Below are 26,379 nucleotides of genomic sequence, written 5' to 3'. Positions count from 1 at the left end.
ACCCCAGGCCAGGGTTCCTCTGCTTTGTGCTTCTCAATTGTGGGTGCCCATGTCCCTGGGGTCCATGCAGGGTGCCAAAGTCCTAGGGAACCGCACGTAAACTTGGCTGATCTTTCAGTTGAAGAATTAAATGCATGCATATTTCATCACGTGGAGAGATACATACATAGACTGTGGAGCAGAATTGTATATGTGCGTGGATTTTAGGGATAAAACAGGAGACTAAAGGCGTTTTGGCTTGTGGGGCCTGCTTTGGGTCATATCCCTGGAACTCCCGGGGGGAAACATTTTGGCGTCTTCCCCCCTTTAGGGTTGCTTTGGTGGAAAGATTTGAGAACTTCACCAGGGTGATATTCAGCTGATGGTGACCCTGTGCTCCACCTCCTTGGTGGGGTGAGCATGGAGGGAGGGTGCCAGGCTTGTGAGAGGATGGAAGGGAATCACTGTCTAGGGGTCATTTGGGCTGAAAGTCCACAGAGAGGAGAAACTTAGGAAAAGAATCCATCTCCCTTCTTTGGTTGGTGCTGGAGCCCCCAGCTTTTGACCAGAGCCCAGCACCTTCCAGAACTAGAATTCATAAGACCCTGGCTGATGTCGAAGGCCTTTTGAGATCTATGCTGCTGGCTCTTTCGCTCCCTTCAGGCCCTGCGCCCATGGCACCTGATCAGAGAGAGCCTCTCCAGCCACCCTTCCCCCTTCACCTCGCCGTCTACCCTGTTATCTTCAAAGAAAGCTGGCCTGCTTCACGGCACTTGGCAGGTTAGATAGGTATGTGTTGGGATGTAAGCTCGGCAAGGGCATGGACTGTCTTCTTGTTCACTCCTTGAATGAACACACCTTATAAAACCAGGCTTAGCCAGGATCTTACTGAGCAATACCATCTACTGAACAGAATTTGCAGAAAAACAAAACCAAGACAAACAAGAAAATGCAGCTCAACACAAGAATATAAGCTCCTATTAAACATTTAGCCCCTAAAACATAGCTTCCGAGGAGTGTCAGGAACTCAGCCCCCTTTGACATAATCTCCTAAAGCTTCTTCATCCTGCGCGTCTGGCCACATTCAGATCACGGCTTTACTTGGTACCTGGCTCTCTCCCCAAAGACTGGGAACCTCCAGCATCAGGGACCTGGTTTGATTCAGCGCTTTCCACTGCATCAATAGGCACTTAGCAAAGGTTCAGTGACATACATTTCAAAAGGCTGTCTGGCCTCTGAGCTCCACACGATAGGGAAGGGCTCTATTTGTTACCAAGGAGGAGAGGAGACTAAAGATGGGAAAATGTTTGATGAGAGTTTTCTGGTTAATCCATTTCTGCTCAGAATATCCAGAAGGTCCCTCCCCTCACCCCTTCCCCTTCCGTTTCCCAAGGACTCTGCTTGATCGGGTGCATTCACATTAATGTGATGGTGCCTGATTGCATCCATGCAGGGAAGGGGAGAAAAATGCAACTGCTCAGGTATCTGCCAAGCCTTACTTAGGGTCAGGTCCCCTGTGCCCAGGAACAGAGAGGGAAGTGAGGAGGACCCTACCGCCCATTCTGGTGGGGGAGAAGAGAGAAACCTTTATGAGCAGACAGTATTCACCAGTGAAAGACAGCTACCAGCCCCCAGGGACCGTCTCCAGCAGGCTCAGGCCTTGAAGGAAGGGTGGGACTAGGCATGCAGGGTGGGGCAGCTGCTCCTCCACCATCTCCCCTTATCCTGTGGTTTGGAGTTGCTCCTCAAACACTAATTGTGATTGGAATTGACGTGTTTCACCAAATGGCCACACACCGATTATTGATTGAACAGATACCATTCGTTTGTTTGTTTGTTCATCCAGGGCCTGCCATATGTTGGGCCCTGTCCTAAGTGCTGAAGATTTGGCAACACAGAACAAGACAGACAAGGTCCTTTCCTGCTCTTATGAAGCTTCCACAGCAGGGGACAGTAAACGAGTCACAGCTCACGTTGGGAAGATGTCTGCCATGTCAAGGCATTTTTTGTACAGATCTCCTCAGTGGGGTACAGCTGACACTTTTAGGGGCAGCCCTTTGTTGTGCAGGCTGGCTAGAATGTTGCAAGATTTAGTATCTCTAGTTCTGTGCTCTACTGTCAGTGACTCTCTTCCCCGTGACCCACTCCAGTCATTGGAACACCCAAGTACCCATGCACAGTTAAATACGCCTTATCAGGTTATGGTCCTGCCCCCCAGTAGAAACACGACACGATCTCATTTCATCCTCACAACTACCTCGTGAAATTGGTTCTGTTACCGATCCCCAGTTTTACAGATAGTGAAACTGAGGCACAGAGATGTTCAGCAACTCTTTCAAGATCATGCAGTTGGAGTGATGGATTTGAACCCCAGGAGCTTGGCTTTGGGAACTGTACTCTAGACTGCTGTATCACATAGCCTCTCAAACAAGCACAGACATGGGAGATTCTAGGCTGCGAGGGATACAATGCTAAAAATAAATGAAGATGTTGTGATTATGAGATGAAGTGTTTCCTATGTGAAGCATTGTTTTAACCCACTGGGGAGAAAGGACAGAGTAATGAGAATCAGCCTCGGGCTCCTCACTATGCTTTGCACACAGGCATTCTGAACACACCACTAAAAGTGTGTGTGGCGGTGGTATGTGTGTGCATATAAGTGATCTGTACTTTAGTGAAACCCTCTCCCTTGTAGGGAATATCCTGTTCATTGAGGAATAATTATTCATGTGAAAGTCACTCACCAGGAGACTTACACGTGGAACAGAGGAAAGGCAAGGTTGAGCAAACCAGACTCTGGGAAGGGAGGCAGCCCTCTTTCTCTCTCCATATCCAATCAGTGGAAAAGTAATGATTAACTGCCTGTGGTGTGAGTCTGAGCCATCAGTAGTGAGGGAAGCTTTGGAAGCTCGTTTTTGTTTAGTGCCCCCACTGTGGCTGGCATATAGTAGGTATTCAAACGTTGGAAGGATGGATGGATGGATGTATGGATGGTTGGACAAACAGATAGAAGAACAGAAGGATGGATAAATGATGGATGGAAGAGTGCCGGATGGATGGATGAATGGGTAAGTGGATGGATGTGTGGGTGGGTAGATAGATTGATGGATGGACAGATGGACAGATGAAATTTGGTGCCAGTACCACACGAAACTTCTGGTTTCAGAGGCCAGATGTGTTCAGGGAGCAATTCAAGATGGTATAGAATTAAGGGCTAAATTACAAATCAAGATCAATTCTAAAAAGCATTTGTTTATCTTTCCTCAAATCAAATCAAGAATAAGGAGAACATTTTCTATCACTTTTCTTGGCTGACCAAGGTAAACGAACACCTGGGCCCTCAGTCCTCTTAGTACATCTTAGGCAGTTGACGGGAACATCTAAGACTTGCTGAGGACCTACTTTGTGTCTGTCATTTAACAGACATCATGACTTTTAGTTTTCAAAGTAGCCCTGCATTTGACAAATCAGTAGGTTTAGGCTACTCAGATAACCCAAGCAATGGGCACAAGGTCACATCATCACTGGCTGAGCTGCAAATCAAAGCCAGCGTTGTCCGTTTCTACAGCCCCACCTCCTCCCCTGGCATGAACAGGAAAGCAGACAAATAGGGCAATGTTTCTTCAAGCAGCAGACCTGTGTGGTTGCAACCTCGTGTGACTCACCTGTATTGTGGGTTATCTCCCAATGCAATGCAGCGCCTTGCCAGAGACCCAAGGTCAAGGAATTGGGGGTGAGGATTAAAGAGGAAGGAGCTTGGGTTTATTTCCACTGTGGAGGGCAGAGAGGGCAACTTCATCAGCCCCAGCGCTAGTTAGTCACTGAGGCGAGGGTGGATGGGAATGTGGGGATGGGTCAGCATTGTGGGAGTGAGCAAACTCCCAACACAGAAAGCCAGCTGGGGACCCAGACTCTGCTTGGAGAGTGCAGGGGGGCGGGGTGGGAGAATAGGGGGTTCCCCTCTGGTTACGGCACTGCTCCTCCAGTTCTGTCTAACATGGTTTAGCTGTGGGGAGGGAAGAGGGGGAGGGCCGGGAGACAAGAAAGAAGGAAAGAGAAGAGGCGGCTTACCGTCTTTCTTTGAAGGCAAACAGATCTGTGTTCCTACTGCAGCCCCTCCCTGTTCCCGCTGTGTGATCAGGGGCCAGTCACTCTCCCTCTCTGAGCCTCAGTTTGGGCCTCCCTGGGTTATCTTAGAAATTAGACAAGATACCATATGGAAAATGCTTGGCCAGAAATTGGCTCCCCTTCCTCCCCTCCCTTCCCTGGCGAGTCTGATGAAGAGAGAAAAGCACCAGCCTTTGGCTGGGCACAGTGGGGACTGAGCACTCACTCCCTCCAGCTGCCCCCACTCCTTCCTGCCTTCTTTTGGGCCTGGCTGCCCTCACCAAGGATGCTTCTGCCCACCCGAGGGCAGAGACCATGAGTCATGCCAGGTGGCATCTGAGAAGGGGCTGCTTCATGGACTCTGCAAGTAGACCCTCCAAAAGCCTCAGAGCTGACACCATGGCCCCATGAGGGCATGAGGTTCACGTGGGTCACACAGTGGGGAATGAATGGCAGCGCCAGGCTAGCCCCAGGACCACCAAGTCCTCCCGTAATGCTCGCTTCCCGGTTTCTCCTGCCTCTCTGCCCTCTCGGCCTCTGTATGGTTGGAGGCTTCTGGCTGCTGCTCTCAGGAGGAAACGTGAGCGCTCCTAGCCCAGGCCCGTGCGACGAGGGTGTTTATTAATGTTTGTAGAATGAATGAATGAATAAAAATGACCCCTCACCTAGAGCCAGGCTTGCTGTTCGTGTTAGTTTTCTCCTTCTTCCCCATTCTTTGCCCCCCAGAATGCTGTTGGGGGTTCACCCTGCCAGGACTGGAGAGAGAAGCGGACAGTGTCATTCCAGAGCCTTGTTGAGCATCCCAAGGTCTGTTCCCTCCTCCAAGTTCTCCGGGTGTAGCTGTGTGCAGGTGACGGCCGAGCTGCAGAGACCGGGGAGCGACGTCGGTGGTCTTGCCCAACCTGAGTGCCCTTGCCGGCTCCCTGGCTGCCCCACCCCCAGCAGGACTTGCAATCGCTGCTTTCTGGATGGCCTTGGAGGCAGCAGAAGCCCAGTGCCATGGGGCCCGGGAGCGCAGGGGAGGGGGGTCACACCGCCACCAGGGCCCATGTCTTCATCCCACCTCCTGGCCAGCAGTACGTTTCGGTGGACAGAGTATGGGGGAACTGGACGATATAGGCTTGAGTCCTAGATCTACCACTTTTAGCTGTGTGACCTTAGGCAAGTCATTGTTAACTCTCTGATCCCTTTTTGTCATCTTTAATGTGAGAACAGACAATTTCCCGCTTACAACAGGGTTGTGGGTTGGAAGGGGCTGTCCGTGACTGGATGTTGGGGTGACTGTGAAGATGCTTTGGGAACACCTGAGTCATGGTCCTGTGGGCATGTGGTTTCCTTGCCATTGTGCTGTTGCTGGTGGTCCCTCTTCTGAAGCAACGTGGGGAGCCAGACTAGAGAGCCGGAACTTGAGTCTTGGCCATAAGCAACTCACATGGTCTCTGAGAGCCTCAGGTCTTCTCATCTGTAAAGTGGGCGTGATGACCCTGTCTGCCTCTCCAGGGTCATCTGTAAGCATGTGAGATAAGATTGCGAGTCTGTGGTTGAGAAGTACTTTTTAAACAGTAGGTGGATTTGGGTGTAGCTGGGGGAGGGTCTGAAGAAGCCCAGACTTCCTTCAGAGAGAGGCAGACGGGGGAGGGGGGAACCCTGACTCTTTCTCTCACGAGCTAAGTAACTACCGAGGTTCCATTACTCACACAGCCGGAGCCTCTATGTTCCCATCTGACAAGACTTACGTGTGCCCAGGGCTCAATGGGCAGTCTCTAGGACAGCCTGTCGTGCTCGCCTCTGCTTCTGGAAGGAGTGGCCCGCTGACCCTGGGCCTCCCTCTCTGGCCACTACCACCCTAGGTCAGCAGAGTCTCTCTGACCTCACTCAGCTCCTGCCAAAGTGCTCCCCCAGCCTGGCTTCCTGGAGTTCCCTGGTCACCACCGATGCTCTGCTCATGTGATCTCCAGCTCGAGATGTTGAAATCCCACACCAGGCTGCCCGGAAACCCCTAGCTGGTGGGGCCGACGGGGCAGGGGCAGTGAAGGCTCCTTGGGTATTGCCACACGGGGAATCCATGCGGACACTGTTGTCAGAAGTTCCTGTTTCCTCTCCTAGGAGCAGTGGACGGCTGGGAGAATTTGGGCTTCTGGTGGCTCTGAGATTATTCTGAGCACAATATCATCCTAGGGATGCTGTATCTGGGGGCCCTCATGAAATGCTGTGGTGTAAGGGTGCCACATTCCATTACAAGCAGAAGGAAGATGCTGGAATCCACCTTCTTGGGGGTCTGAGTGCTGATACGGGCATTTTTCTGCTCACAGGTTTCTTTACACTGTTCACAGGGACAACAGAGGGCAGGGAGGCTGGCTGTTTGTGGTGAGCCTATGAATCCTTACAGCGTTAGTTCGCGTGCTTCTGAGACTGTTGCCCCATTTTATTGATGAGGAGACTGAGGCATGGCTAAGAGAACTGACCAACCCCAGGCAGGACAGTTCATAAGCAGCATCACCCTAACTGGAATCCAGGGTTGTCCAACCACGGATCCGTTGGGCTCAGCCTGGGTTTGCTAGTTTATGTCCTATTCCAGGTGCTGGGAGCGAACTGGCTGTGTGACCTTGAGCCAGTCACCTGATATCTCTGAGCTCCAGTTTCTTTCTCTGTTTCATGAGAGGATTGGACTAGCTCAGTATTTCTCAAACCTTTTCACAAAGAAGGTTAAATGAATTTCTCGGCAGTCTGGTGTTTTCCCTTAAACGTTCTCATAACATTTTGTGTTCTCCATGATTCTATCAGGGTTTATTTTCATTTTTTAAAGTGTTGTGCTTGTTTCTCCCCTAAATCTTTAAGTAGACTTGTTGCTCTGAGATGTGCCGCGTGCTCCTGACACAATGCTGAGCTTCCCCCTTGGGTTGACCAGCTCCTCCTTCCTAGAGGGAAAGGCCTGGGGCAGGCCTGCTCCATTGGGCTTCCCTCCCATCAGCAGCACAGGACTCGGGCCTGGGCCAGAGCAGAACAGACGAGGACCCTGCCCTCCGGAGAGGTGGCCAGCACCAAACTTGAGTCTCAATGTTACCAGCTGTGGCCTTAGGCAAATCACATGCCTGAGCTTCCTGGTCCTCTACAGACACAGGCATGGATCCAGATCCTTCTTCACAGGATTATGGTGGCACAGAAGAGAGCAGGGGTGGGAGAGGTCCCAGTACGGGCCTGGCATGAGGGATGTGCCAGGACAGGTTAATGACGCCTGCTATATTTTAGGACCGCAGAGCCTCACAAATCTGTAAGCCATTTCCCCATAAAAAGCCCCTTTTCCAAAAATATCTCCCTCCCCAGTTTCATCACCAGCCTGAGGTCCTCAAGGTCACCAAGGCCTTAGGTGAAGGCCTGGACAGCCCTTGTTAAAATGCAATTGTTCTGCAGAAATGCTGGCGCAGAGTTCCACACCCCACCTTCCGTGTAATTAGCCACGTGGCCTCGGCAAGTCATTTGCTCCTTTGAACCTCTGTTTCTTCATCTGTGAGCCGAGGGTGCTAGAGCAAACAAGTTGCTGTAAACTAGGCTCATTTCATGGCACCCAGAGGTTAGGGGACAACAGATGAGTCAAGGGGCCGATGCAGCCCAAGACAGTAAGTCCAATGACGGGGCATGTCACAGGCCCTTTGGGGGACACAGAGACACACCAGCCAGGCTTGGAGAGTCAGAGGCCTTTCAAAGCAGAGGTAGGGGTCTCCTCTGGGATACAAAGGATGGCAGGAGGTAGCCAACCAAAATGGGGCTTTGGGACATCGCAGACAGTGGGAACAGAGGAATGTGGGCCAAGGCACCACACTGAGCTCCGCCCTGAGCACTCAGCATCTTAATTAAGGATCCAGACATCCCGCCGGTAGTTACCGTTCACCCCACTTTGCAGATGAGGAAATCGGGCTGAGATCCATTAAGCAGCTTGCCCGAGGCCACCTAGCTTGTAAGCGGCTCAGATGGGCTTCAGACCCAGACTACTCAGATGCCAGAGTCTATGCTCCTAAGTGGGTAGTCCCTTAGAGCTGGAAACAAGGGGCCGTGTATCTCAGCAGATAAAGGAAAAAGTGAAGAAGGCCTCACTTTGTGCTTGGTGCCGGGAGGGTGGGTAGGGGTGGACACCGGGGTCTGGGAAGTGGAGGGTGGCTGGAGCCTAGAGGGGTCAGCCCTGGGGGGCGGGGGGGGGGGCGGGGTACAGAGGGCCTCGGGTAGTCACGTTGGCCTCTCTGTGTAGAGAAAGAGCCAGAACTCCTTCTGGTCCTTCAGTGTTTCCCCTCAAGGCCTCACTGTCTGATGGGCTGTTATGTCTGAGCTGCTGAAGGACACACATGTGGTCCTCTCTGTGTCTTACCCCTGGGCATCCAGGACAGGGTCTCGGAGTCAATGAATGTTTGCTAAAGGAAGCCATAGATGTGTATGCTGCTTTTCCAGTACTGCCTTTGCCCGTGGTGAATGCTCACAAAATTTTGGGGGCGTGGAAGGTTCAGCCTTCTCATTTCACAGATGAGAAAGCTGGGATCCAGAGAGTGAATGTTCTTAAGACCGCTGTTCAGATTACAGTGTTCCCGGGGTCTCCCTGTTTCCCTGGGGGAGAAGGAGCTGGGCGAGCAGTGAGCCCACCTCTCTCCTCTTGAAGCCAGGGTGCCTTGCCATCCCCGGGACCCCACCCCTTCCAGGGGGGAGCTGAGCATTTGGCGTTTTGCCCAGGGAGCTTGGCCTGATGTCATCCATGGGAAATGCACCTTCTAAGGTTCTGCGGGAAAGCCCCCATGGGGTGCCCAGCCCAGAGCTGGACAGTTCTCAGGCATTAAGCCTGGGCGCTCCTTACTTCTAAGCAGGGTGGGATCAGAATTGCAGGCCCCTCAGTTTGCCCCTCACGTGGGAGCGTGAAGCTCCCAGACACCCCGGGCGGGTACCCGCCGCGATGCTGCCTCGTTAAACGGGGAAAGGAGGCTCCTCGGAGGCAACATCTTCCCCACGCAGCCTACAAGTCATTTTTCTAATGAGTTGTCACTTGGACAATGGGGCTGAGTCTTGGCCCTGATTCAGTGTTGTCGCCTTTTCTCCTGCCTCCCTTCTAGGTTTTTTTTTTTTTTTTTTTCCCTTCTACTTCTTCTTCTTCCTTCTCCTGCTTGCTTTCTTCTCTCCCCAGCCTCCACTTACTGGAAACGAAATCTCTCAGTGTGTGAATGGCAGGGAGGGAGGGAGGCACCAGGACAAAGAGGAGGCTTTGTCTGGCGGTGAATTTAGATAGCACGTGGGTGGCAGGGAGCACGCAGACGTCCTCCAGCCGCCTGTCACGGAGCTTGCCTTGTGTTGGCAGAGGATGGGCAGATGGGTTCGATCCTCTGGCAATACCTGGGTCCGAAGGTACGGGGCTGGGAAGAGAGCCCCAGCAGGCAGCCCCTCGTGGGAGCAGGGCGCAGTGGTAGCAGGCTGCTGGTTGCGGGGGGGGGCTGCTCCTATTTTAGAGCAGTGAGCAAGCCCTGGGGATGATGCAGGCCTGTGTGTGTGACCTGGCCTCAGCTCCTCCTGACGCACGACCTCTCGCGCCTTTGCTGCTCTTTCCCCATAGTTAGGGGACCCTAACCCCTCACAGGACTAAATCAAAAGAGAGAAGTGGATTCTCAGCCCCACCCCCCTCAGCGCTGTCATCTTCCTCACCATCATCACCACCATCATCATCACCATCATAGCAAGCATTTATATGTCGCCTACTGTGTGCCATTGTTAAAAGTGCTTATGAAAAGAAAGGATTGCCTGTACAGTAGGAGCTCAATCGAAATTATTTGCAGCTGACTCCAGTTTTCTGCTTGGTCGGTAACTTGTTGGACAAGATGATATCACCTCTCTGGGCCTCAAGTTTCTCAACCAGTCAAATGGAGACAATAATAGAGCTCTCTGCAAAGGATTGTTGGAGGATTAAATGCGTTGAAGCACATAGAATGCTTGAGAGAGGTCACGGTGCTGGTGAACTATTCACTAGCGTTAGAGCATGTTGGTGGGCAGTCACTTGATACTGGACAAGGGATGCATCCGGTGTCACAAACATCGAGCCTCACAGGCCGCAATTCACCCTTAATGCCCTGCAAGCATCCTCTTAACACTCCCAAAGCCAAACATACCATTGCATCATCTTTACTGCCCACAGCCCTGAATTTGCTTTTCTTCTACATCCTACACCTCACCCCGCAGCCTCAGCAGCCACCGTGTCAGTGGATATTTTCCTCTCTTCTTCCCCCCCCCTCAACTCCATCCCAGTCCAGGGGGCCCAGGTACCGTTGCTTTTGCCCCTAAGTGTCTCTAGTTAGGCTGCCTTCTGTCCACCCTGCCTGCCCAGCCTCCATCAGGACGCCCTCCTCTCCCTGGGAGAAATGAAGCCACCTCCCCCCTGGTCTCTTGGCCTCTGCCTCCCCTTTCAGGCTGCCCCCCACCCTGGTAGCCCGCGGGTCTTTCTACGGCACAGATATGGCCCTTAACTCCCCTGCTGAACGCCCTTCAGTGAAAACAGGTGATCAGTCATCGACAAGCTGAGTGGCCGTCAGCTGTGTCCCACACCAGCCTGGCCCCCGAGCACGGGAGGGGATGACTGGAGACATTTGCCAACAACCCACTCGCTGCCCATTCACGGAATGAATGTTTATCGTTTGCCTTCTCTGGGCCAAATGCTGCGCCGTGCACATGCCCGCCGGCTCGTTCATCCTACCTGTCAGGGAGACGTCATTGCTTCATTTTGCACATGAGAAACTGAAGCCCAGAGAGGTTCATGGGCTGGCCAAGGCCACACAGCTAGTCTGTGGGGTGGAGCCTCGATTCTGGTGCCCTGGTCTCTGAAGCCAAAGGCACCATCCACTCATTACTGCAGACAGCACAAGTGAGCCACAGAGACCCGGGGGGCTTGGCGGGTGTAACCTCTGCCCCCTGTCTGAAAAGGGAAGGAGGGCTGGTGTGTGAGCAATGGTGGGATTAGGGCATGAGCTGGGGTTGTAGGGGCAAAACCGTGCCCTGACCAGCTGCAAGGCAGGGAGGAGCGTGGGTGAAGGGCGTGAGCTGGGCGGAGTGGGGGGTGGATTCTGCACCCACCGAGAGCCAGGGGCCCTACCCCAGGTGACAGAGAGGGGGCCGGGGTCAGGACGGAAGGGCAACCGGAGATGATGAGGGTAAGTGTGCATGCAGGGCGCCTGCCTGGTGGCTGGGTAGGAAGTTACAAGGACGGTAGAGGGACAAAGAGAGTGAGAGGCGATGGAGGCCTGCCCACCCTTCTCCAGTTCTGTGTCCTCCGTGAAGAATCCCTTCGCGGCCACTGTCCCGCTGTTCCTTGCATTGGCAGCGCGAGTTCACCTCTTGGGAAGCCTGCCTGAGCCCTCTCCCCAGGCACAACCATGCCATCCTGCGTCACTGACCCTGCAGCACCTGGACTCTCTAGGCACAGGCGTGCCCCCCGCGGGGGCTGAGGCTGAGTCATGGGTCCCAGTTCCTGGCACAATCCATGTTTGCTAAGTGATGGACAGGAGACAGGAGCTCCAGCTCCCACGTCTGGTTCCACCACCAACTCTCGCGTGACCCTTGAGAGGCTCTGCCCTGGCTGGGCCTGAGTTTCCTCTTAGGTACAGGGAGGGCTGGGTGGTAGCCCCCGAGGGCCCTTCCCACCAACACCGAGGCCTGCAATGTGAAAGCGGTGGAGGGGGACACAAAGTAAGGCATTCCACTCCACTCTCACTGTCAAGCTTCTTGCTTTTTACAGTAATTACCACTTAGTACCTGGGTGTCGGGCAGTTGGCTGTCAGCACTGGGGTTTCAGAATCCAAGGACATCCCATCCCTTGGCTCTCCCTCGGCTGTGTTCTCATCCTCCATGCTCCCACCCCCATCACTTGGTCTCAGCACAGCCCGTATGGCCTGCTGCCCAGTGCAGCCAGGAAGATACCAGCAGTCCCTGCGGGAGATGACAGAAGAGACTTGGATGGTCAGGGGCCAACACGAAAATTCACTGCCACGGCATTTCCTCTGTGTGATTTCCCAGAATGCTCTGAACGCTTTGTGTTTGCAGGATGGAGATTTGCTGCTGTCAGTTCATTCATTCCATGAACACGAATTGGACACCTGCTCTGCACCAGGTCCAGGGCTGGGTCCTGGTAACCCTGGGAACTAGGCAGGCTGGGGTGCTCTCGCCTTCTGTGGGGCTGGAAACCTGGATGCCCTGTGCCCTCCTGCCCACTCCAGGCCCCATCTAACCCCAACAGGAGCTCTCTGGAGAAGACGGGGCTCTGGGCTATGTAACTTGCTGTGCTTGGGGTTCTGTTGAGGGGCAGGCCTGAGCCAAGGGCCTGCCCTTGGAGGATGCAGCTTCCTGGTCCAGGTACTGCGTGATGGGAGTGGGCAGAGCCGTAGAAGAGAATTGTTCAGCCCAGGCATAAAGTTCAGCAGGAACAAATGGTGGGCATCCTGCAGAGAGGTAGAGCTCAGGTAGAGCTGAGGCTGCGCCTGGGGACAAAGCCACCCAGCCCTCAATTCCTCACCCCTCCGCTCAAGGCTGCGAAGCTCACAGGCTCACAGGGGCTCATGGGGCCCTGGGTGGGCTCAGGGCTTCTGGTAGGGGTTTTGCCACTGCGGTAGGCCAGAAAGCCGGCCAGGTTGGTGGCCTGGAATTGCTAGAGGACAAAGAGGACCCTCAGGAATAGGACTCAGGACCTCTGTCTCTCGTGTCAGCCCCTTTATCCAGCTTCCTCGCTCACTCAGCCAGCACTCAGTGGCGCTTGCTCTCTGGACTGATGTGTGCAGCTGCCTCTTTCCACAGTCAGACCTGCTCAGAGACGGGCTGTGTGTCATTCTAGGGGGTAGTGAGCACCCTGGCCCTAGGGGTATGCAGGCACTGGCTTCAGAGCCAGTGTGCAGAGGGGCCACCAGGGGAGATTCTGACAGGGCTGCTCTCAGCCCTGAATTTCTAAGATTCCCCTCTTTCCTTGTGACCCGTGTACAGGGGTTGGGCCCTTGCTCCTCTTCACAGACATGCCCAGCCCCCTGCAGGAAGCCTCAGCTCACCCCCATCTGATCCCCTGAACGGGGCTCTGGGCTATGGAAGTTGCTCTCTTATACCGCCACCCCCTCCCCAACCTCCCACCTGTAGGATCTAAGTGCCCGGAATCCTGGCTTCCCGCCCATGCCGCCCACATCCCACTTGGGAGCCTTCCCCACATAATCAGGACCATTAGAGGCCTCCTAATGCCACCTGACCTCAGGTCTCTGATGGGCCCCACGCCGGCTGTCCATGCATTATTGATGTGCAGAGAGCAGAGAGAGCCGCGTGGATGTATTACACCCTGGCGTCCCCCGTGCATTAGTTTGCAGCATTGGTAACATCCGTCTGGGGGCCCAGTGATGCCCCCTTCCCAGATCGGCCCCAGGAGTGAGTGCAGATGGGGGAGCTGGCTTTCTGGGCACTGGGCACCTGCAGCAGCTGGGAGCCGGCAGCATTGACACCAGAGATGCCAGACTGGGCAGGCCTGGCACGTCCAGGTCAGGGAGGGGAGCAGGTTGAAGGGTCAGCTCGTCTACTTCTCACCTCTGCAGGGAAGGAGGGCAGAGGCTGCAGGAGGGAAGCAGCCTGTTCGAGGTCACATTGAGGTGGGGCAGAGGCCCAGGCTCCTGGTGCTCCCCCCACATTGAGCCCCCCTTGAGCAGAGCCATGTCAGCTTCTGAGCCTTAGACCAGGCCTCGCCAGGTGGACAGAGGGGAATTTCGCGCAGGCGGGGGCCTTCCTCATCTCTTCATGAGGAGCTAAGATGAAAGCCCCCTACTCTGCCACTGCATTTTCTAAGGTTAAAACCGACTGGCTGTAGGACCTTGGCCTAATCACTCTCCCTCTCTTGGCCTTAGTGTCCTCATCTGGAAAATAGGCACAATAATCCCTGCCTCCCTGCCTCCCTCCTCAGGCTGGTGTGCGGGTCAGCAGTGGTGAGACTGGAGGCTCATGTAACATACGATTACACATCGAAAGCAAGAACACATCTTCTCTGTCCTGGTTTCCAGTGCCTTGTACCTTTCAATGAAAAATCAGATGTTGAGCTAGTTGACCTGTAGTTGAATTGAAATAACAAGAGGAATTGGGGCAGGGGCTGTGAGGCTCCAAGGACCGTAACATTTGGGAGGCCTTGGTCTCAAGTGTAGACCTGCTACTTACAAGCTACAGTCACAGCCTTTCTTCTCCCTCTCTTCTCAATTTCTCCTTCTGTAAAATGGGTATGGAGTCAGGAGGGGGAAGATTAGAAGCCTTCTAAAAATATTCCAACTCAAAAGGCATTGGGAGCTCATTTAGACAGAAAGGTAAATGACTAACATCAGGTCCTTTTCTAACAGCAAGTTTGGGGAGGGGGTTCAGAGTCCTGGAAAGCACCTGGTTCCTGGAGGCGGAAGGCGGGGATGAGAGGATAAGCTTGTCACCTGCCTCTTTTTGCCTGAGGGCCAGTGCCGCTCAGTTTCTTCCCCACTTTGCAGATGAGTAAGCTGATGTATAGATGGTGGAGTGAGTTGCCTCAAGTCACAGGGCCAGGGTGAGGGAGAGAATGGGCCCGGGTCTGCCCAGTCCCTCCAGTGTGGTGGAAGAAGTAGATGGGCGAGGAAGGGAAGGGCCCCCCCCCCCCGCCAGTGACTGATCCCCTCTGTGGGTTCTCTGCAAAGTGCGTTCCCTTCAGGACCTCCTGGGTGGTGGGTCTGGTTATTATCTCCGTCTCACGGATGGAGACCCTGATGCCTGGGCAAGTGAGCGGAAGCGCTGAGGGTGATGGAGCCAGTGGTCTGATTGCTGGTTGTTCCTGGATGGCTGTGTGGGGGGCCACGTGGCCACAGCAGCCTGGGTAACCCCCAGTCAGTGTGGGGGGCTGTGACCGAGAGCGAGAACGCAGCCACACGGAGGCAGGTGATGCGGCCCTGGAGCAGCAGCTGTCCTCTATGCAAACAAGGCCTTCAGCAGCAAGCAAGGGCATGGCCGATAAACCCCCTCCTTCTCCGCCTCCATGACCCCGGCCTGTGCCTTGTGACACCTTCACCACAGCAGCTGCCCTCGTTCTCGGCCTTGAATCTCAGGCCAGACCAGTTCCCAAGAGCCATGCGCATGCCCTGGGAATTCCCTGGGCCCATCTGGAGGCAGTCACAGCCCGAGCAAACGTCTGGCTAAAGGAGCCAGCCCTAGAAGCCTCTCTGCAGTCAGGGGCTGACCAGAGCATCCCCAGCAGCATGTCTGTTTCACTTCTGGGGCCAGTCTGAGCACTGTTGGTGGAGCCTTGGCTTAGAGAGCTTCTTCCCCTGGACATACCCAGCTTCGTGCATCACCACTGTACGCAGACACTTCACCCTCTGCCCTGCTTCCGGGCCTTTGCTCCTGCTGTTCCCTTTGCTGGACCCTTCCTGCCCTGTCCCCTCTCCATCTGTTCTGATACCTTTGCAGAGCCAGCCCCACATCCCTGCCCAGCCCTGAGTGCCCCGGCCCTTGGGGTTACCGGTCATTACAATGCTGCCCTTGTAAAACGCCCAGCTCCCCACCAGCCTGGGCGCTGCCTGGCTGAGGCTGATGGATTTGTTTCTGGCTCTGGACTGAGTGCTTTCCGCACAGTCTCACTGAATCCTCACAACCAAGGAGGTAGGTATGCTTCTCGTTCTCGCTTTACAGATGAAGAAGGGTGGTCAGAGAGGTCAAGTCACTTGCCCGACATGGCACAGCTACCAAGTGGAAGAGTCAGGATAAGGAGCTGGGAGTCCCTCCGCAGACCCTGTATTGGGAATAGACTGGCCCTTGTCAGCCTTGTATTCCCAGGGCCAACAGAGCACAGAGTGATTAAGGACCGATAGACGCCCAATAGATAAATGCTCAAGAATGAGACAGCAGATGCTTCCCCCCGTGCTCCCCACCAGGAGTGCCGACTGCACATCCTGCCTCTCCCTCGCCTCCCACGTGCTCCCCCAGGCCCAGGCAGGGCCCCCCAGCTGCCATTCTCCCTGCGCCGGGCTTTGGCTCGGGAAGTCCTCCTGGCAGTGTTGTGGGCTTGGGTGGTTATACCCATTTTATAGAGAGGAGACAGGCCCAGGGAGGTCTAATCGATGTCCCGGAGCAGCCGGCAGGACACGGTCGGTCCAGCCTCCGGCCTGGGGTTCTGGGCTCTGTGTCGGTGCCCCATCGCCGGGCTGGCGGGAGGAGACCTTCCTTACCAAAGCCTCCCGGCTGCCTCTGGCCCGAGGTGACGAGGTGATAGCACAGCTGGTCAGCTGGCCCCCTACCCCCAGTCTCTGAGAAGAGAGGAAACACCAGGCAGTGGGGGATTCCTCCGGCGGCGACACGCCCCCTGGCCACTTCCTCTGGACACTCTCGTTTTCTTTGTCGCTTGTTTCAGTTTCTGCTTTTCTTCCCTCGTTCCTTTTTTTCGAGGCCACTTTCATTTCCGTCTGTCAGTGTCTCCCCACACCACTCCCACCCATCCTTTCTGCTCGGCTGGCCACCCCAAACCCTCCTACCACCTTGGGATCCCCAGTGGCCCAGCCTGCCTGGGCCTCTGTTCCCGCAGTGGGAACACTGAGGCGGGGGGACTGGGTCCCCCCAGGCTCTCTGCTTAGCCTCTCTGGGCTCCTCTTCTGTGTACTGAGGGTAAGAATATCAACCTCAGAGGATGTGAGGAGAAAAGGAGGTGACACATGTAAAGCTCAAATAACCAGTATTTAGCACAACTCAATAAATACCAGCTCTGTGTCTCCAGGGTCTGCCTCTGAGTTCACTCCCCTGTGTTTGTGGTCATCTCTCCCACAGCACATCTTCACGGGGCCCCACATCTGGCCAGAAGCAGAAATTACCCTCTGTGCCTTCTGTACAAGCCACCAAAGCCTGCACAGAGGAAGGTCTGGGAGAGGAAGAGAGTATTATCAGTTTTGCCCTCTACTCAGTACAGCCCTCGATCCAGTGCAGGAATTCCCTCCACCCTGCCCAGCACACAGGCCTCCTTCCTTGCCAACTGCCTATGGCAAGGAGCTTGGTACTGCCCAGGGCAGCCCATCCACTGCCAGACAGCTCTGCTCGTTAGGAAGTTCTTCCATCCAGTGAGCAGAGACCCGCCTGCCTTTACTTCCATTTCCACCTTTGGTCATCCCCAAAGGGACCACTGTTTTCTCCCCCATTGTTCCAGATGCTTGAATGTTGTCCTTGGGCCGCTCCAGTCTAGCCCTCAAATCCCTCTGCCCAAGCCTGAGAGGCAGTGTGGCAGAGTGGTTAAGATCTTGGACTCTAGAGCCTAGCCCTCCCAGTTCAAATCCCAGCATGGCCCCTTGCTACCTACGTGCCATTGTATCTTCTACGCCCCAAGGAGGCAACTGTGGGACTTAGGTGAGAGGATGTGTAATGTGCTAGCATATTATAAGCACCTGGTAAACATCACCTGCTACCGTTATTCTTGTTCAAGACCAAACATCCACAAATTCCTAACAGCTACGCAAAGCTATATCAAAGGATATCATTCCCAGACCCCTTCTAAGCCGTATTGTCTGCTGGGTTCTACTTGGCAAGTTCCCTCTTACAACTTGGATAAGGTGCCTTGATTCCCAGAGGGAGCGTTTCATCAAAAATAGATCCCTGGTTTGGGAATGAGACCTGTGTTCGTATCCCAACCCCCACCCTGGGCCTAAGCGCTAAGACATGAAAAGAAAAAGTTTGGATTACAAAATATGAAAACTGCTGATCAAAATGAATGTTTAGTTAATATATTCAAACGTAATTAATTGTTTGGTTTGATTTTTTTTTTTTTAAAACGGCCCTTCCTTTGGGGGTTCCAAGTGCTTTGCCTTGCCAAGGTTCCTGATTACAGACAGCGATTGCACAGAAGTCAGAGCCAATTGTTAATTTTACAAGTTACTCATTGCAAATAATTTCAAAAGAAAAATTATTGCAAAAATTCAGGGTTTCTTTTCAGCCAAAGAATACTTTCAGAATGGGATGTGTTTTATATCATGTGGGAGAGACCTCCAAAAGCATCAGCACTGAGTCTTAAAATGGCCCCGAGACAGGTCACTTTGCCTCTGAGTCACTAACTCCTCACCTGCAAGATGGGGACAATACACCTGCCTCCCAGGGTGTTTGATCCTCACCTGGATCTCTGGAGGTAAGTTCCTGTCTTTTGGGAACTGCTGGGGAAGGGGGCAGAGGACTAGTGACCCTGGCTTCCCAGCAGTTTCCATATAGACACTGGCTCCTTAGCTTTATTTACAGTTCTGTGCATCTGGCTCTTTCATCCAGGCTGCCACGCATCCTACTTGGAAAGCAGCAGCACCATCAGCAGCAGTTAATAACTTGGGCTTCGGATGGTTCTGGGAGATTCTCAGTTATCCCTTTGCTGCTGCATCAGCCAGTTCCACACAAGCCCTTGAAGGCCAGATGTCCCTCCCCAGCCACAGCGGAATTCAGCCAGAAGACTTGTCTCTGCTCCCTCACCTCTCAACAGCTTTTCCTTGTAAGAAACCGTCATCCCTTTGTCTTTGTAACTGGGAGAGGCTCATGGCAGAGGCAGGGAGATGCCGGCTGGATGGGTGGTACCAGGTTAGAGACCCAGCTGCGTTTCTGCCTCTCCTGAAACGTTCTTGGCCCAGGATGGCTATTCACTGACTGAGAGGTGCTTTTATATGTGCCCAGTCTGCCTAGGGTGCCCAGTTTCATACAAAGAGGGTAGAAAACGTTGAGTCCTGGGTTTCAGTTCTGCCTTTCTCACCACTTGCTGTGGGACTTTGGACAAGTCACTTGGCCACTCTGAACCTCGGTTTCCTCCTCTGTAAACTGGGGAAACAAACAGCTGGCCCACCTCTTCCCTGGGTTGATGTGGGATTGTGAGTGGGAAAGGCTCGGTAGACCAGCTTTGTGAGGCTGCAGGGGGAGATGCCCGTCCTCTTCTTTGTCTTGGTGTCAGGGCCCAGCTTCCCTGCTTTCTGCTGGCCCCAGCCTGACTCCCACCCCAGGCTGGCCCAGTCCTGGGGGCTTGCCCCCATCAGGGAACATGTGTCCCTCCTGGGATGGAGCTTGTGGCCTCAGACAAGACCCAGCAGGTGACCTCAATGCAGACCAGGTGTCTGCACCTCTATTTACAACTCACAGATCCAGCCGCCTCCCCCTTGTCCCCCGCAGAGACTGTGTCTTTAAAAGTGGAATATGAATAATCACCAGGAAAAAATACATCTCACAGATCAGATAAAAATAGTCATTTCTACTGTTCCCTTATCACCCCCTGGACATGCCCATAATCAAAGACAGGGATTTGTTAAACCAGAGAAGATCTTTGAAGTGATCCCGTGTAACCCAGCCTTTGTTCCCAGTCTATATTTGCCAACTGAAACCAAAGAGGTTAAGTGACTTGCCCAGGTTTGTGCAGGGCGTGTGTGTGAGAGCTGGGGCTGGGGCTCTGACCTCTGATTCTTTACACAGCACCAGATGCCTCCCAGACTGTGACCTCCGCTCAGAGCGGGGTGCCTCCAGCCTCCGCCGTGTCTCAAAGGGCCAGGGAGGGTGGATGTGGCCAGATGTTCAGGAAACTCCTGAGTGTGGTCATCTGGTGCAAGTCTCCATTCTCTGGTCCTCATTCTCCCATCTGCAGAATGGTGTTCTTCGATGAGCACTTTTTTTCACTTTAGTTGGCAGCAGTTGTACCGCATGAAGCAAAAGCCCAATCCTTTTGTTCATTCAGTCCTCGGCCTTACATGTGAAGGTAGCCCCCTTCTCCCGGCGGAACCAGCCTCCGCCTCCCCAGCAGCTGTTCTCTCTCAGAGGAAGATCATGCAGGCAGTGTTCTGGTGGAGGTGAGAGCATATCGATTTATCTTAAAGCTGCATTTGCAGAGTCAGCACACTTTTTACCTAGATTTTGTGTTTGTTCTATAGATTGAATGTGTTCCCCTAAATTCGTATGTTGAAACCTAATAAATGTAATGGTATTAGGAGGTGGGGCCTTTGGAAGGTGATGAGGTCACGAGAGTGGAGCCCTCGTGAGCGAGATTAGTGTCCTTATGAAAGAGAACCAGAGAGCTCCCTTGTCCCTTTCACCATGTGAGGACACAGCGAGAAGACTGCCGTCTGTGGACCAGAAAGTAGGTCCTCACCAGGCACCGAATCTGCAAGCTCCTTGATCTTGGACTTCCCAGCCTCCAGAACTGTGAGAAATAAGTTTCTGTTGTTTATACGCCACCTGGTCTCTGGATTTCTATTACAGCAGTTCAGATGGACTGAGACAGTTTGTTTTCTTGGAGTGGCTTTGGAAGGTGACAGTGGTGGTGGAAGGGAAGCAAAGGTCCACCCCAAGGCACTACCTGATGCTACCCCTGTAAACCTGGAGAGGAAGGTTCATGTTGGGGCTGCCCTGAGGCTGCTGTAATCCCAGGAGAAACTAAAGGCTGTGTTCTCTGGGTGGACAGACAGATGATGGCCTTCAGAGAAGTGGGGAAAGCTACTTGCTCTCCGTCCCTAAACCAAGCTGCTCATACCACCAGGAGGGGTCAGAGTACCCTGCTGGTCATTCATTCTTTAGCATGAACTACTTAAGCAGATTGCTCTCTAACCCTGACCAAGAGAAATCTATTGGAGGGCTTCGGCTCATGTTCTGAAAGCTGTGCTGAGATGTTCCACAGCTAAAACTAAATTGACATCTGTCTCTTCCCAATTTGTATTAGAGAACAAAATTACTGCTTAGAATTATCTCAATTTCACGTTTTTCTCCCATTGAATTTCCTTAAGTTCCTGGCACCTGCTACTGCTTGACTGCTAATGAGTGCTCACAGGCAATAAAACGAAATGTACAAGTTGCCAACAAATATTAATGAGAATTATCAGAATCAGCCATTCTGCTGAGTTTCGCAGCATGTTTTTTATGATGGATGTGCATGTGTGGGTTATGATTTTACAGTGTGGGTGCATTTTCTGCTAGTAAAGTTGTTCCCAGTTCATGGGACGGAGCAGAAGTTTAGTGTTGCATGGAGTGCCCCCAAGAATCCCGTGACTTCCGTTTTCGGCAATGGAATGAGGATGGAGATGGTGGCAAAGAGAAGATGGGGCCCCCAGAAGGGATGGGAAGCCCCAAACTCAGGCTTCATCTCTGACACACCCTTCACCCCATCCAAGGTAGTCAGGTCCTGGTGACTCAAGATCTTTCAGGTGTGTCCCCTCCCTCCCTCCCCCACTGCTAACAACCTTGTCTTACTGGGATTTCTGCAGCTGCGTCTAACTGCCACCACCGCATCCTTGCATTCTGTTCTCCACAGTGCACCAGGGGGATCTTTCAAAAACACAAATCTGGTTGCATTGTCCCTCGCATAAAATCTTTTAGTAGCTCCCTGTGGCCTCCAGGGTTAAATGCCACATTCCTTTAGAGTGAGTTGCAAGGGCCCTTGGGATCTTACCCCACTCTTTTCCATCTCCTTTTCCACCTTTGAGCTATACCCACCCCAGAGCGCAGTTCTGTGCCTCTGGGCTTTTGCAAATGTGGTTCCCTCTTCCTAGAAAGCTCCGGGCTTCACCTCCCTCCCCCTACCTGGCAGGCACATGCATATGCAGACATGCATGCACACACACACACACACACACACACACACACACACACACACACAGGAACTCAGGCTGTAGATTCCTACAGACCTCAGTTTAGATGCCACTTCTAGGAGGTAACTTGACTGCCTCTCAGCACCTAAGGTTGCCCATCCAATGTGCTCCCATGCCCCCTGGATTCACCCCATGCCAGGACTAGTCACACTGTAATTGTCTTTTTGCTGGTCTCTCTCCCCCACTGGACTGTGTGTCCCTGGAGAATAGGAACTGTCCTGCCATATCCCAGCTGCTTCATGTAGGGGATACTCAACAAATACCTGTTGAAAGTGAAAGGAAGGAAGGAAAAAAGAGGAGGTCAAATTTGTTTTGCCAGTGTCCCAGTCCAGTCAGCGCCAGCCTGGACATCTGCAAGAAATTCATGTCAATTCAACAGGTATTTCACAAGCACCAGCTACATCCCAGGTCTGTGCTGGGAGCTGGAGAAGGCAGAAGTGGGTGGGACAAGGGCTCTGCTCTGGAGAGAGCTGAGACAAGCCTACAGTTGGGGCAAAGCAGACGGTGTCCACCCTGCAAAGGACACACACAAAGAGCCCTGGGAACTTGCAGCTGGAGGAAGGGGACCCGACTGGATCAGGGCGGGGAAGGTCGGGCTTGCGGGGACAGGGGCTCCTCCTGGGGCTCGTTCTCTATTGGCTTCCTTAGTCTTCAAGGGTGTTGGGGCTTCTTCACCACTGAGAATCCAGGTCAGGCATCACTCCCTCGGATGGGGTCATTCACGCCTGCCTCTGTACTGCCCGACGCACAGCTCTGTTTGGGAATATACTTCTGCTGATCAAGATGCTGCCAGTGTAGGGCTAGGGGCACAGCCTTGGAGCTGACTGCCTGGGTTCTGATCCCAGCTCTGTGCCTGTGAGCAGAGTGGTTGTGACGGTGGGTAAGTTACTCAACCTGTCGGTGCCTCAGTTTCCTCATCTGTATAGTAGAGATGATAATAATCCATCCTTCATAGTATCATTGCCAGTGTTAAATGAGTTAATGCAGGTTAAAAACTCAGAACCGTGCCTGACACAGGATACATCTTTGCCACTAGCATTATTAATTAACCTGTGCACCTGTGAATCTATTGTTCTAGTTTATGAGCTTTTTTTTTTTTTTCATTGTCATAAGAACAGTTAGCATGGTTTTTTTTTTTTTAAGTTTAATTTTTATTTATTTATTTATTTATTTATGGCTCTGTAGGGTCTTTGTTTCTGTGCGAGGGCTTTCTCTAGTTGTGGCAAGTGGGGGCCACTCTTCATCGCGGTGCGCGGGCCTCTCACTATCGCGGCCTCTCTTGTTGCGGAGCACAGGCTCCAAACGCGCAGGCTCAGTAATTGTGGCTCACGGGCCTAGTTGCTCCACGGCATGTGGGATCTCCCCGGACCAGGGCTCGAACCCGTGTCCCCCTGCATTGGCAGGCAGATTCTCAACCACTGTGCCACCGGGGAAGCCAGAACACTTAGCATGTTTAACAAAATTTTAAGTGTGCAATACAGTACCGTTCACTATGGGCATGATGTTATCCAATAGATCTGTAGGACTTATTCACCTTGTTTAACTGAAACCTTATACAGCAACTCCCCACTTCTCCCATTCCCCACCCCCTGGCAACCACCATTCTGCTCTGTTTCTGAGTTTGACTATTTTAGTACCGCATGTAAGTGGAATCAACAGTATTTGTCCATCTGTGACTGGCTTCTTTCACTTAGCATAGTGTCCTCCACATTTATCCATGTTGTTGCATATGGCAGGATTTCCTTTCTTTTTAGGGCTGAATAATATTTCATTGTATGTATATACCACATCTTCTTTATCCATTCACCTATCCATGGACATTTAGGTTGTTTCCACATCCTGGCTATTGTGAATAATGCTGCAGTGAACATGGGAGTGAGATCTTGATTTCAATTTCTTTTGGATAAATACCCTGAAGTGGGATCGCTGGATCATATGGTGGTTCTATTTTTACATTTTTTGATGAACTGCCACACTGATTCCATAGTGGCTGTGCCATTTTACACCCCACCACCAGTGCACGAGGGTTCCAATTTCTCTACTTACGAGCTTCTTGACATCAAAGCCTGGTTCCGGTTCCACCTGTGGCTCCTTCAACACCTGGCATAGGAATTGCACAGAATATGATTTGGAAAAAGTGGAATAATAATAATAATAGTAATTCAGCGCTTGAATTGAGTGAGCCAGGACTGAATGAACACATTTTTTTTCCTAGAGGGACTCAAAGCTATTCTGAGTGTGTCCAAATGGAATCAACCTATGAATGAACCATCCTATCTGTGGGATGTTTCCCGTGAAGAAAACTACAGCGTCTCCCTTCTTCTTAGCCTTCAAGAGTTGCTGTCTGCAGCCTGGGAGCAGCCCTGAGGGCCTGCACAGAGGTGGTGTTGCAAGCGCATCAGGTTTAGCGAGCTGCTCTGGGAATGGAATTCCCTGGCTGCTCTGGAGACTTTCCAGTATCTGGGCCATAGAGGAGGTCCTGGGAGGATGTTTGAGGGTGGACAGGGGCAGCATAGGAAGGTTCAAGATGGCTTGGAAGGGACACGTGGCTGAAACCAGGGCCAGAGTCGAGGCTGGACCTCTGGCATGGTGGGTGTGGCTGGCCCCCATCCAGCCTCCACAGTCTGAGTCCTGTGTGACTGGGAATAAATTGCTTCCACCCTGAGCTTCTACTCTAAGGGAGGCTTGGGAATAGATATGGAGGTACTCTGTATGTGGCGGTGCCCCCAGCCTGGGCAACTTAAGGCAAGAAACAGCTTGGCCTGATGGAGAGGACTTGGGGGCTGGGAGTCACACTGTCCTGGGTTCAGATCCTGGCTCTGCCACTTAACCAGGTGGATGACTCAAGCAAGACACGGCACTTCTCAAAGGTTCACTTCCCCGGTGTGGTGTGGACGTGAGTTGTCCCACCTGGGGCTGCCGTGAGGTTGAGGTGAAGCTCAGGAAGGATTCTGTGTGCTCCTCTTCGGAGCCTGGTCACTGCCTCATCCTTCTCTGATACTGTGGCTTTTGCCCCAGAAAGATGGATGTCTCGGGAAGCCCAAGGCTTTCAGATGAGCTAAGCCTTCCTGGTGGGGACTTGGCCACAGGCCTCCTGAGCAGTACGGGCCAGCAAGGCCTGTCCTTTGGTCAGGAACAACTGCTCTGGGGCAGTCTCCCTCCCATGACAGGGATACACCCATTTGGGAGATGGAAACATTGAGGCACAGGAAGGAAAAATGACTTGCTTAGGCTGCCTTAACTTTTTTTAGATAGGCGAGTTATTCCCATGAGTGAAGGAATAACTGTTTGCTCAAGGTAAGGTGAGAAGTGGAGGCGAAAGGTCTTCTTGCTCCACCTTCCCCCTCACATCTTACTTCCAACTTAGAAAAAACCTAGGTCGTCAATGAGGGCTCACTGTTGTTCTCCGCCTCTGTGCTTTTGTACTTTTGTCTTGTTTCATTTTGCTTTCTGCTTATAATGCTATTTCCGATATTAAACAATGAAGTCCGTTTAGCCAAATCCTCCCCATTCTTCAAAGCTCAAATGAAACCCTCCTCTTTTTCCTCCTCCTCCAGGAAGTCCTCTGGGGTGCCTGGTTGCCCTTGTGCAGGCTACTCTCCACAGCTGCTGCAGCAAACTCTGATCCCTCTGTTGCAGGTATCTGGCTTTGGTCTCTCACCGTACCAAGGGTGTGTTTTTTATCAGTTCCCCTTGGCTATGGGCTCTTTCCCCCCCCACAAACTTCGGGTAGGCCCTAGTCCCATCAAGGCTAGTTTCAGCACAGCCAAGAGGGAGGGTTGGAACACGCACCTAGATCCCTGGCTAGAATCCACCGGAAACTTCTTTGCTTCCCTTTGGTCTCAGCTCCCACTGCCCTGAGGTGGGTCAATGTCTTATGGCTATAATTGCAGCACATGCCTCTGTGTGTGTGTGTGTGTGTGTGTGTGTGTGAGAGAGAGAGAGAGAGAGAGACAGAGAGACAGAGAGACAGAGAGAGACAGAGACGGAGACAGAGGAGGGAGTAGAAAGAAAGGGAGGGGAGGGGCATGAGCAAGAAGCAGGCTCGTGCCAGGCCACACGCACCATGTTTCTGTTTTGAGGTGACAGTGAAACAATCCTTCTTCTCCATCAGCTGTCATGCCTGGCAGACCCTCTTCAGGATACTAAGCCTGCGAGCTGGGGCAGGCCAGCCATTCTGATTCCAGAAGGATCCAGTCTCTGTCACCTACAAAGACGAATACCAGTGTCCTTGAAGGTCCACTAATAATTATAACAACAGCAAGCATTTGGGGCATTTACCATGCTAAGCACTTTACATGTATTATTTTAATTTTTGCAAGAATTACTTGAGGTAGATGCCCTGTTAGTCCCATTTTTCAGATGAGGAAACCAATGTTCAGAAAGATTCCATGCCACAGCAAGCAAGGGGTGCAGACGCACAACCAGGCTGTCTGTCCCCCAAGCCCATATGCTCATCTCCATTGCCCACAAACATCACGTTGGCCCAGGAACCTGGACTCCTTGGTGTAAAGGTCCTGGCTCTCCCTCTGGTTGCCATCTGTGGGACATTCAATGCACCAGGCCTCAGTTCCTCCCTCCTTAAAATGGGCCAAATGCTGCTGAAGGGCCCTGCCAACTGTCATATGCTGAGAAGCTGATTCTGAATTCTCTGATGTTAAGATGCAATCATTTTCAT

General features: G+C 52.7%; 1 protein-coding gene across 3 annotated transcripts in view; it reads left to right on the top strand.

Annotated features, from left to right (window-relative positions):
• HIVEP3 (HIVEP zinc finger 3) overlaps positions 1-26,379 on the top strand; it is a 495,837-nt gene that overhangs the window by 285,546 nt on the left and 183,912 nt on the right. The window lies entirely within an intron of this gene.

This window comes from Eschrichtius robustus, chromosome 3, assembly GCF_028021215.1.
Source record: "Eschrichtius robustus isolate mEscRob2 chromosome 3, mEscRob2.pri, whole genome shotgun sequence".
In the NCBI taxonomy this organism is placed as follows: domain Eukaryota; kingdom Metazoa; phylum Chordata; class Mammalia; order Artiodactyla; family Eschrichtiidae; genus Eschrichtius; species Eschrichtius robustus.
The sequence above is the reverse complement of the archived record's forward strand: the minus strand, read 5'-3'. Positions and strand labels throughout refer to the sequence as shown.